This window comes from Megalobrama amblycephala, linkage group LG5, assembly GCF_018812025.1.
Source record: "Megalobrama amblycephala isolate DHTTF-2021 linkage group LG5, ASM1881202v1, whole genome shotgun sequence".
NCBI classification, from domain to species: domain Eukaryota; kingdom Metazoa; phylum Chordata; class Actinopteri; order Cypriniformes; family Xenocyprididae; genus Megalobrama; species Megalobrama amblycephala.
This window is the reverse complement of record NC_063048.1, coordinates 26,147,428-26,161,423: the sequence shown is the minus strand read 5'-3', so window position 1 is coordinate 26,161,423 and position 13,996 is coordinate 26,147,428.

Sequence of the window (13,996 nt, the reverse complement as noted above, 5' to 3'; positions counted from 1 at the left end):
CTACCCACTTCACAGTTAATTCACAGAGGAACGTTCTTTGGTGGCATTTAAATTGTGTTATATAAAAAAATCTTACCTCTACATTGACTTCACCCTTATGGAAAGAAAATAGATTTCTCTATATATAATCAATATATTACAAGATTTAACAGTATATTTTATAAATATATTACGATATGGTACTGCATGCATAATATATTGCAGATATATTTACTCATGCAGTATAAACACATATATGGTAAATATATTATGTAACACACTTCTTATATTTTATAATTTTTACATTTTAAATGTTTCATATTTTAAGTTAATTAACAAAAGCACACGTGGCATGCATGAACTAAAGTTTCTACCAAACAGACTATCATTGTGCTATAGTGTACACAGTTGTAACTTTTTAAATAAAGTTATTAGAATTTTAATGGTGTTCAGCAAATAAACCTAACCTCAGGCTCTACTCTTCAGCACAGTGGTAACCCCAAAAACTCAAACATACCAGAAAACCTTTTAAATTCCAAAATAATACAACTTTAAACAATAACAGATCCACCCCATATCACTATTGAGCAAAACACATGAAATAGCACTTAATTTTAACATTTACTCTCCTTTAACAGTCAGAAGCAAAGCATGCTGGGAACAAGAAGTCTGTTGTAACCACTGATTGTAACTCATTCCATGAATGTGTGTATATATGTGTGTGTACAATACATTCACATTTATATGGGAACATGTATGTGCAATATCTGTACACAATAAAGGATAAAACTTTATGAATGTAATGCTATTTTTGTCTTCATTTATAAATATTGTATATGTATCAATATATAGTCATATATGGTAAATGCCTATATTGCAGTGTACTGAAAAATACATGCACTAGTTTCCCATATATGGAAATTATGTAATATATCGCATTTTGCAGTATATTCCCATATAATTTTTGTTCCATAAGGGTAGCCTCCTTTATACCCTTGTCCCCTATTTAAATATCAATTATTAAGTTTTCACTGAGCAGTGTTGAACCATATACTCTTAATCATAACCATCTCACCCATTTATTAAATAAAATGTAACCCCATTTAACATTAATTTTGCCAATGTGTGATAATGCATTGATTGTTGTTGATAAAACAGATTATGCTATTAGGTCCATATAGCACACTCCAATAATTTGCATCATCAGCATAACTATGCTGGAAAGTCCCCTTTACCTCCATTAGATAATCTGTGTCAGTGTGTGTGTGTGTGTGTGTGTGTGTGTGTGTGTGTGTGTGTGTGTGTGTGTGTGTGTGTGTGTGTGTGTGAGAGAGAGAGAGAGAGAGAGAGAGAGAGAGAGAGAGAGCACAAAATAGATTTCCTTGATTTTTTGGGCTGCATGGGGGACTAAAGAAAACAAAAGATAAGGCATAGAAAAAGATATTCAGGACTGGACAACTGGGAATGGCCCGCTACATGGACATTATACTGCATATAATTTGTCCTCAGTCCTGTGAATTCAAGCGACAGTGACATTATGCCACTGTCATGACATTATCAAACACTCACATTGACCTCCCAGAACTAGTCATCTTCAGCAGATGTTCTGAATCACCCCGATGTGAGGATTCAAACCTGTGATTCATAATGACCACACACAGCAGTGCTCTGCGAACACAATTACCTATGGATATTAAATAGAATCTTTATCTAGTCACATGCTGTGAGCTTTCATAAAGATGAATGCATAGTAATAAACAAATTGCCCTCTGTTGTATACCCAACATATAAGCTGTCTCAACGGCAACTGTTTTAAATATCAGTTTTAACCGTCATGAGTTCCACAGTGATATCTGGATATAATCCACTCTCGTACAGAAATATGTTGAATCTGATTTTCTGCCGCAGTTCTAACGGCCAGTAAAATGTCAGCACTAAATCCAAGTAAAGCACAAAAGGCTCCAATACTGGCTCAGGCAGTAATCTCGGTATTCTTTCAACACACTATCACAAAATCACGAGTCAATCACTAAAAGAAAATGAACTGATTAGAACTGGTAAAAATAATGTATTAGGAGCCAAACAGGGAAAAAAGCTCCACACACATTTTATTAGATCAAGATTAGTTTCAGGAAAGAGCATGCAATCTGACATTATACCATTGCGTGGTACCTGTGTTTTCTCATGTTGGACAGACACTGTGACATGGGCTTAGATGTAGATTTCTTATACAGAATCAGGTGTCCTGTGAGTTTTCACCTGAAAGCAAACCCATATGTAATCAACAGCCAGATCCATGTTTGATGTATTAGGTCCAATACCGCAAATGCAGATGTGAGTAGACTAAGACATTGTCGCCTAGCAACGCAATTTAAAAAGTATTCAGAGAATATCTGGAAAGTGTAAGTCATGCTCACTCTAATAAACTGTTACTTTGTCAAAAAGATACATTTTGTGATGACTAATGTCAGTTTTGGAATATTAATGTCTAAAATTATGTTTACACCCGGCAAGATGGACTCATATGGAATGTTTAAAAATGTGTTTCAAATGAAATGTTGTAAAATTTGAAAATGAAAAGGATTTAATAAATTCTGATTTTAATTCAGTTTGTGTGTGTGTGTGTGTAAATATATATATCTCATTATAGTCAATGATTGTACACTGTCAAAGCCAATTTTGTACCCTTTTTGAAGGGTCAATTTTTGTACTGTTAAATAAAGGTACAAAATTGTCACCAAAGGTACAAAACTGGTCTCTTAAGGTACAAATCACAAGGGTACAAATTTGTACCTTTGTACCATTGTACCCCTAAAGGTACAATTAGGCTATGTACTTTTTTTTTCTGATGGTGTAAGATCGGTAAGATTTTTAATGTTTTTAAAATAAGTTTCGTCTGCTCACCAAGGCTGCATTTGAATGCAAAGTACAGTAAAAAGTAAAAACAGCACAGTAAAAACAGTAATATTGAGAAATATTATTACAATTTAAAATAACTGTTTTCTATTTTAAAACATTTTAAAATGTAATTTATTCTTGTGTTGGCAAAGCTGAATTTTCAGCATCATTACTCCAGTCTTCAGAAATCATTCTAATATGCTGATTTTCTGCTCAAGAAACATTTATTGTGTACAATTGTACAAAATATTTGTGTACAATATTTTTTTTTCAGGATTCTTTGACGAATAGAAAGTCCAAAAGAACAGCGTTTATTTGAAATCTAATCTTTTGTAACATTATAAATGTCTTTACTGTCACTTTTGATCGAGTTAATGCATCCTTGCCGAATAAAAGTATTAATTTCTTCTCAAAAAAAATGAAAATAATTACTGACCCAAAACTTTTAAACGGTAGTGTATAATGTTACAAAAGCTTTCTGTTTCAGATAAATGCTGTTCTCTTGAACTTTCTATTCATCAAGGAATCCTGAAACTGTTTTCAACATTGATAATAATCATAAATGTTTCTTGAGCAGCAAATCATCATATTACGATTTCTGAAGAATCACGTGACACTGAAGACTGGCGTAATGATGCTGACAATTCAGCTTTGCCATCACAGGAATAAGTTACTTTGTAAAATATATTCAAATAGAAACGGCTATTTTAAATTGTAATAATATTTCACATTATTACTGTTTTTACTGTATTTTTAACTAAATAAATGCAGCCTTGGTGAGCAGAAGAGGCTTCTTTTAAAAACATTAAAAATCTTACCGATCCCAAACATGAGCGTGTATGTTCTCGCGCTCATAACCGCTGAACATCTGACACAAACAATGATCAAATGCATATTGACGGATCTTCTTCCGTCTGTTTTCGAAAAGGTAATCAAATGTATATTTCTACAGGCGCGTGTAAACTGGTTAACAAAACGTCGCCGGCGCCGCCACTGCACTACCCACAAATTACCACGGGGCGGCGAGTGTTCATTTCATACTCTGAACAGTGGGAGCTTATTTAATGTCAGTGGCGTAACTTTGTTTTAAAAAGTGGGTGGGACAGGAATGTGTGGGGGGTTGGGGTATTGTAATTGTATTATTACAATAATAATAATATGATATTAAAATTAATATGATAGTTTCTTCCTTACATCTGCTATAATACAATGTCTCGAGAGTATGTATATTAGTTAATAAATACGTGGATCCGCTGTTGAAATTCAATTGTCATGATGGGCTGGAGGCAATGTTTTCGTTTAGCATGCAAGAGATTCTGGGTTCGAATCCAACCATGTATGATTTTTTTTCTCTCATTAAAACCAAAGATGGTTATCAGTGATTGTATATCAAGAGCAGGGACACGTTTATGTGTATTTTGTTTTGTGATTGCATTTGTAGGCCAACCCGGAAGTTAGTGGCGCACAGGTTCCCTCGGTTGAAAGCCTATGCATTTTTCCCATAGACTTTTGGAAAATCGCAGAAAATAAGCTGTGTTTAACAAAGGGTTATGACACTTACACGTTTTGTCTATCAAGATAATATAAGAAGTTAACACAACATTTATAGATTTTGAAGCCTAAATAAAGTCGTCAGATATAAAAGGCTAACAGCAGGCTATAAACGGACTACAGCACACCATGGTCGTGGATCAACGTCGTCACCACCAAGCTTCCTCAAACTGTATTTAAAAAACAACTTTATTTATAAACATGCTCGTTGATTATGATCTGTGCTGTTGTGAATACTTATCCACTTTTTCATGAGAAATGCTGTCCAAATGTCCCGTTTTTAATGATGATGTCTAAAGTCCCCGCCAAAGGAAGTAGTCCCTTTTAGCAATTTGTTAGCAACCGCCGATTTTAAGACACAGTAAAAGTTTAAAAAAATCACAAGTGGGTTATAACTGGTGTGTTTTATGTCATAGATCAAAACGTTAAAGTATTTAGAGGCTTTGTTAACCACAGACCTTATTTCAGGCGATTTAGCAAAAACCCATTCAAAAAACCCATAGACTTTACGGCGTTGGAACCGGAAGTCCTAAAATGCTAACTTGCTTCCAGGTTTTGCCTACAAAAATGCGTCATCCCTGAGGCACTCTATCCACAAGTTTCCTACGCCCCATGAGGCCTTGCGTCAAACGTGGGAGTGTCTTCCGGTTCGAAGTAAACAAGCTGGACGTGACACTCATTCATTCAACATTTGACAGTCATTCAAGATTTAACGATCCAAACTTGCGAACGTTTGTTTTTTACTTAAAGATTTAAGATTCCAGCATAAATATTTGAAAAATGTTTTACAATAAAAAATGTTACATTAATAGTAATGTATTAATTTATGTCAGGAGTGCAGATCAATCATGCTAAATCTAACAGACCTATTCAGTTGCGCCTGCTTCCATTTATTTACGATCACGAGAATGCACAAAACAACTCCACTAAGGCTTTTAAATCCAAAGGCTTACACATTTAGAAATATATTGATAATATACCCTATGTTTACGTCACTTTTCTGAGCATTTCTATTTATTTTCCTCTAAATTATGCGATGATTGCAATCCGAGGATGTTTGCGCGATCTCTTGTCTATCTATCCTGATCCTTTCAGCCAGAGCAACAGAGGGAGCTCATGAGAAGACAACAGGAGTTATGAGTTATACGAATTAACCGGAGTGTGTGAATCTGTGAAAGATATGCATTTGTCAGGAATCAACAGGCACAGGGAAGAGACAGATAAAACATTAAACTAAATAAATACACGATTATAATCATATAAGAATTGTCTTCGTCCCTCAAGCAGTCTCTGATATTTTCCATAAACGTGTGTATCGCAATGGTTAACATCAGTAGCCTTTAGCATCGCATACAGTGGAAACGCGACTGGCTCTGGCACGCACGATACGTTAGGAGTAAAATATCACATCATATGGCTTTGGTGCATCAGTGACAGGTGAAGTACAGACAGTGGGTTGTTCATGTATTGCAGGGTCAGGATGCTCTAGTCATGCAGTAGCACTGTTGTGAAAGGTCAGTAAAGTAAAGGGCAATTAAGGGCACGAAAACTGTTTATTGTATTGTGATATTATTAACTAATAAATGTACTAAACTGAAATGTTGTCCCTGAGCGCCGTAATGACATCTCTCATAAAGATTTGCAACTTTGCAAAGTAAACACTGATCCAAAAAACACTTAGCCTCTTCGCTAATTAGCACACTAAATACCATTGGTATGCTACTTCCGCTGCCTCACCGGAAGTTGTACCCACGTTCTCTTTTACAGTAGCGGCCCGCGGAAACAGGTGGATATAGAGAGTCTCCACAACAGCGATAGATTGAAGCACTCGTCCGTGTGAAGACTGCTCAGTGTGCATGAGCGCCAAGAGAACACTGTTGCGCCTCTGATAACAGCGACAACGAGCACTCAACATGATTTCAAAAACAACACATCCCAGCGCCAGATCGCCTATTATTAACACAAATTGATAATCAACTAGAGGTGTTTCTTTTGTATTAGATATCCGCGAGATGCCACTACATGTTTCAAAAAGTGGTGGGGACATGTCCCACCCGTCCCACCCGCAAATTACGCCTATGGTCGTAACAAAACAAAACGTTTCACACTGAAAACTTACCATCATTGAGATCTCATAACTGAATAAATCTGACTGTCATTGAAATCTCATAACAGAACAAAGTAACAAAACCTACCGTCATTGAGATCTCAAAACAGAACAAAACCAACTGTCATTGAAATCTTGTAACAGAACAAAACTGACCATCATTTAAATCTCGTGATGAAAAAAAACATTTCACACTGAAAACTTACCGTCATTGAAATCTCGTAACAGAATAAAACCGACCATCAATGAAATCTCGTAACGAAAAAAAAGTTTGACACCAAAAAAAATTTACCCTCACTGAGATCACATCCGACTGTCATTGAAATCTCCTAACAGAACAAATGAACAAAACATACCATCATTGAAATTTCGTGACTAAAAATAAAACGTTTCACACGGAAAACTTACCGTCATTGAGATCTCATAACCGAATGAAACCAACCGTCATTGAAATCTCGTAATAGAACAAAACTGACCATCGTTGAAATCTTGTAATGAAAAAAAAAAAACATTTGACACTGAAAAACTACCTTCATTGAGATCTCATAACCGAATAAAACCGACCGTCATTGAAATATCATAACAAAACAAAGAATAAAACCTACCATCATTGAGATGTCATAACCAAATAAAAAATACTGTCATTGAAATCTTGTAACAGAACAAAACGACCATCATTTAAATCTTGTAATGAAAAAAAAATCGTTTCACACTGAAAACTTACCGTCATTGAGATGTCATAACAGAACAAAGGATCATAACCTACCATCATTGAGATGTCATGACCGAATAAAACTGACCGTCATTGAAATCTCGTAACAGAACAATGCCAACCACCAACGAAATCTTGTAACAAAAAAAACGTTTCACACTGAAAACTTACCGTCATTGAGATCTCCTAACTGAATAAATCCAACTGTCATTGAAATCTCGTAACAGAACAAAAGAACAAAGCATACCGTCATTGAGATCTCATGACGGAATAAAACCGACCATCATTGAAATCTCACAACATAACAAAACCAACCATCATTGCAATCTTGATACAAAAAAAATGTTTCATACTGAAAACTTACCGTCATTGAGATGTTATTACTGAATAAATCCGACTGTCATTGAAATCTCATAACAGAACAAAGGAACTAAACCTACCATCTTTGAGGTGTCATAACGAATAAAACCAACCGTCATTGAAATCTCATAATAAAAAATAAAAAAAACGTTTCACACTGAAAACTTACCGTCATTGAGATCTCATAACTGAATAAATCCGACTGAAATCTCCATTGAAATCTCGTAACAGAACAAAACCTACCATCATCGAAATCTTTTAACGAAAAAAAAAACGTTTGACTCTGAAAATCTACCATCTTTGAGGTGTCATGACCGAATAAAACTGACCATCATTGAAATCTCATAACAGAACAAAACCGACCATCATTGAAATCTTGTAACGAAAAAAACATGTTTGACACTGAAAATCTACCGTGGTTGAAATCACATAAACAAACAAAACCGACCATCACTGAAATCTCGTGACAGAACAAAGAATAAAACCTACTGTTGTTGAGATGTCATAACCGATTAAAACCAACCATCATTGAAATCTCGTAACAGAACAAAACAAAACATACCATCATCGAAATGTTTTAACGAAAAAAAAAAACGTTTGACTCTGAAAATCTACCATCTTTGAGGTGTCATGACCGAATAAAACTGACCGTCATTGAAATCTCATAACAGAACAAAACCGACCATCATTGAAATCTTGTAACGAAAAAAAAATGTTTGACACTGAAAATCTACCGTGGTTGAAATCACATAAACAAACAAAACCGACCATCACTGAAATCTCGTGACAGAACAAAGAATAAAACCTACCGTTGTTGAGATGTCATAACCGATTAAAACCAACCATGATTGAAATCTCGTAACAGAACTAAACCGACCATCATTGAAATCTCGTAAAGAAAAAAATACATCTGTCCTTGAAATCTTGTAAAAGAATAAAGGAACAAAACTGACCATCTTTGAAATCTCTTAACAGAACAAAGCCGATTGACACTAAAAACCTACCGTCATTGTGATCTCGTAATAGAACAAAACCGACCATCATTGAAATCTCATAATGGAAAAAACTGTCATTAAAATCTTGTAAAAGAAGAAAATATACCGTATTGAGCTCTTGTAACTGAACAAATGAAAATTTGACTGACAATGAAAACCGACTGTCATTGAAATCTTGTAAAGGAACAAAATGACTGTTACTGAAATTTCTAAATTAAACAAAACATAGAAATCTCATAACTGAACAAAGTAGCTGTTAGTAGCTTTTTATGTCCAGATCTGATTGTCTGAATTTTTTTTTTCTGCTCATGGTTTTTATGTTCAATCTAACTGTTTTTTTGCAATACAGTGAGATTTCATGTTGTAGTAAAACAAAGTTCGTAATTTGAATGCATCAATGGCACAAAATCATAATCTGATCTTATTTCAGCTTTCTTTGCTACTGCAAATGTGTTTGACAAACACAATGTCACAGAAGCCAGAATATACAAACATATTATATTCCAACTAATGGAAACACCAACTAATGTCACCATTCTGGTAACTTCAAATTAAACAAACAGGAGTGTTAATTTCTGTTAATTCTCAATAGTACTTCTGTAGATGAATGACAGAAATAAAGTTAATAATATATGAAGCTGTAATGCTGTTTGTAGAGTTGTTTATTCCTCCTCTGCTGAGATCTGGAGAGATTTAATGACTTTTTTTATCTTCAGTTGATTTCATTCGATTAAGGCTGTGGATGAAGTCAGTTGTAGCTCTTGTGTTTCTCTTTGTCTCTTTTTTCTGTTCTCTTCTTTCACAGGCTTGTTAATGCTAAGATGATTCTATAAATAATATATAAAGATTTTGTGGCTCAGATAAGGTCCAGTTCTGGTTTATTTCTTTGCTTTTTTTTTTTTTTTTTTTAATGCTTTATTAACACCAAATCCGATATCCTTTGAGCATTGAGTTTTAACATAATATCCTAAAATCACATGCATATAGGATAAAACAAAAGTTTTTAAAATATTGCCAGCAGTAAAGTTCTCAACATCTTTCCAGAAACACTGCGTATCTTCACAGGACCAAAACAAATGAGAGATGGTTTCAGTGGAATTTTCACAAAAAGAGCATTTTACTTCAATATCACTTTTAAATCTTTGTATAAATTGTTTAGTAGGATAGACTTATTAATTATTTTGTATGAAATTTCCTTAACCTTCTTTGTAAGGAGCAACTTCTGGGGCAGTGACCAAACTTGAGTCCAATTTACATTATGAAAGAGATTGTTCCAATAAAAAGTAACAGGAGGAGTAGAAATATTCTCTTTTAAAAATAAAGATCTAATTTTATAATTGTTGGACTTTAACACAGAAAAGCAAATCATGCCAACTGGAGTATTTTCAGGTCTTGGAGGGCATACATAGTGCAGATATAAAGGTATTATTTTTTAAAAGCATTCCTACTCCAGCAGGTATAGCCTTGGTAACCACATTGAATTCTTTTAGTGTAATAGGTATTTTTGTATTTTGAGATAAAGTTTGCAAACTCAAATAAAGTTCCATTATTATTGAATAATTGGCTAACTAATATCAGCCTGCTCCTAAACCAATTGTGAAAAAATAAAGATTTATTCCTATACAAGATATTTCCATTATTTTTAGATAAAAAACATTTGGGAGAAGTTGTGTTTGTAGATACGACTCCAAGCAGCAAGTGCTTGTTGATAAAATTTAGAGAGCTTAATTGGAAGTTTTTCAATTTTATAGTTACACATTAAAAGGAATTCAATGCCACCCAAGTGAGAGAAAATATATTGGGGTATTACATTCCAGACAGATGATGGGTTTTGGAAATATTGTCTGAGCCAGTTTATTTTAAAGGTGCTATTTAGAGAGCCACAGTCAATAAAATTTAGGCCACCTTTATCACATGAATTTAATATGACTGATTTCTTAATGTAATGAACTTTGTTTTTCCATAAAAATTTAGTCAATATACTGTCAATTAATTTACATGTGTGTTTGTCGACATAATATAATGACTGGGCAGTATATGATAAACGAGAAATGCCTTCTGCTTTAGTGAGCAGAAAACTTTTGAGCAATAGATCTCTCTGCAACAAATTATCCAATACCTTACGTGTCTTATCAATAATTGGAGTAAAATTGGAGTGGCACCTAGTCTTATTATCTTTAATAATTTTAATCCCTAAATAGGTGACACTTTCTCTTATAGGAATGTTGCAGATTGAGGACACCAAGCATTTACCCACTGGAAGCAACTCACATTTATTGATATTGATCTGAAGGCCTGAGGCTTTGGAAAAGGGCTTGAGAGTTTCTAATGCTATAGCTACTTGAGAGACATCATTCAGAAACAAGGCAGTATCATCAGCTAACTGACTTATTATCACTTCGGTATCAGCAATGGTGATTCCTTTTAAAGGGCTTTTTCTAATATGTAAATTTAGAAGCTGTGTAGCTATCAGAAAAAAATACGAATTGGGCACCCTGTCTGACCCCGCGATTCAGAGAAAATCTAGGAGAGGCGCCACTGCTGAGTCTTATAGAGCTATTGCCATTAGTATAAAGCATTTTGACAGATCTGCAAAAAAATTCACCAAATCCCATCTTGCGAAGGGTTTGAAATAAAAACTCATGTTCTAAGAAGTCAAAAGTTTTGTAAAAGTCCAAGAAAAGGATAAAAGAATCATTAGAAATAAGTTCAGATTAATCTAATATATCTAAGACCAGACATACAGTATTAAAGATATGCCTTTTTTGTAAAAAGCCAGACTGGCATTCATCAATCAGATTATTTAAAACACATTTCAGTCTTTTTGACATAATCAAAGCTATTATCTTATAATCATTATTTAGCAACATAATTGGCCGCCAGCTATCAATTAAAAGAGGGTCTTTATTCGGTTTGACATTAGGGTAATAAGTTCTTGACACAAGGTTGGAGGAAGCAAAGCTCTATCAAGACTCTCAACAAAAACTTCAAACAAGAAAGGAGGTCTTACTAAATGCTTTATAGAACTCGGCTGTTAGACCATCTGTTCCTGGAGATCTATTATTCTTTAAATCATTTATGGCATCAATAATTTCTTGTAATCTAAGAGGGGCATTGCATACAATAGAATCCTCAACATTAAGCTGCTTTATGTTGGGCAGGGATTCAAAATATTTGGAGGCAGATTGTTGACAAAAATTAGAAGTATATAGATTACTATAAAAATCAGAACAAAAATTGGCAATGATTTTGGGGTCTTTAACAATATCACCATTAATATTCAATTGTTCAATACAATTATTTTTGGCTTGTTGTCTCTCAAGTCTAAAGAAGTAGGCAGAATTCTTTTCGCCTTCCTCAAGCCATTTCCTTCGAGACCTTATAAAGGCTCTTTCAGCCTTTCTATTGTAAATTTCCTCTAATTTAAGTTTTTGCTCAGTAAGTTCTGCTTTATCAATGTCAAACATTTCTTCTACTTTTTTAGATAATAAGATGGAAATGTTGACTAAAATTTTATCCTCATCAATCTTCATTTTCTTTGCCAAATCACTACAATATTTCCTAAAAAACTTTCCAATTTCAAATTTAAGACGCTCCCAATTACTACAGTAATTTTTATCACTTTTTGCTTTATCCCAATAAGACAAGAATAGTTTCTCTACACCTGTGACTACTTCATTATGATGAAGTATTGAATTATTCAGTTTCCAATATGCAGAATTTCTATTTAAATTTTCTAGAGATTTAAAGGGAATACTAATAGAAATTGCCTTGTGGTCTGAGAATGGAGATGGTATTATATCAGTGACAGTATTTTCTAATTCTTTAGAGGTGAGCCAATAGTCAATCCTAGATTGACTCGACAATGAATTATTATTAAAGATACTTGTGATGGGTGCGATTTCCTCCATGCATCAATTAAGGAAAAATTCTCCTTGAATCTAACTACATAATTAGGAACTTTACTGCTAGGCTTTGAAGGCTATCTAATGTATTGTCTAGGACAACATTAAAGTCACCTCCAAAGATCAGAGAGGAGTTTGGATACATGGCCAACATACGAGTCACCCGCTCATCCAATCTGTCAAAAAAGGCCTTATTGTCTTTCTGTAAGTTAAAGCCGTAAACATTTATAGTAATACACATTACATTAGAAATTTCAGTAGTAAGTAAAATGTAGTGTCCAGACGCATCGCAATCAGAGCTTAAAAAAAAAGCGATTTTTCAAAATACAAACCCCAGCAGAGTGAGTAGTTCCATGAGAGATCCATAAATCTAATCCCCACTGCAACCTCCAAAAATTAGCATCTTGAATATTGGAATGGCATTCTTGTAGAAAACAGAAATCTGTATTAAAGTGCTTAAGATACAAAAAGATAGCTTTTCATTTAACAATATTGAGTAACCCTCTACAATTAAAAGAAACAATAGATAAAGACATAACACTGACAGCAACATAGTGTCGGCCCAGATCCGGCACACATCTGGTCCATGTGTAATCCAAATGAACCAGATGTGGGCCGGATCTGGGCCACGTTTTGTTGCTGTCTGGGAAAGACCATAAAGAACACAAACAAACTGAACCAGAAGATTTCGATAGAAAGTTATAGCAGATCTTTAACGATTGCAACAATTTTCCTCACTAAAGACGAGAACAGCAATCCCTTTTTAGAGCAAAGAAAAATATTTTAGTGTTGTGTCTTTCAAGAAAAAAAAAAAAACATTTGAGCTTCTCTTATAATAATTGTATAGGTCCTTAAATCAAAGAAACAAATACCTAAATTGTCACTAGACCCACTTGCATAAAGCGAAGTAACATTCTCTCATTTTATGTGGATCTCAACACCATCTACAAAAGCACGTCCACCAACAAAAAAAGCTCTCTTATTTTCTTTGCGTGCCTTTTCGATGGCGGGCCACAACTTTAACCTTCTCTCTCTGTCGGCGGGAGACAAATCCTCAGTGATCCTCAGGTGGTTGTTCTTCAGAAAGTCTGCATCTTTTGTCGGAGCGTCAGACAGCATCCCTGAAGAATCATCCCTGAAGTGAACTGGAAGATTATTCCTCTAGGTGTGTTGTTTCCCGAGTTATTACGACTTAGTCGATGCGCCACATCCACAACATCAGGTAGTTTGTCTTTGTACTGCGGTAAAAGGCACTGGCATATCTTGATAACCTCATAACATCTTCTCCTCCTTTCTCTTGAAGCCCATGAATTCTCAGATTCCACCTGCGCGAATAGCCTTCCAGCAGGGTCAGACATCTCTCTTGCTCCTTAACACACTTGTCAGCTTGTATCAGTTTAGTTTTAGCTTCCATAACCTTCTCTTTCAAGGCGTTGATGTCTGTGCAAATAAACTCAATTGTTTCCTTTAGCCCGGTAATTTCTTTCGT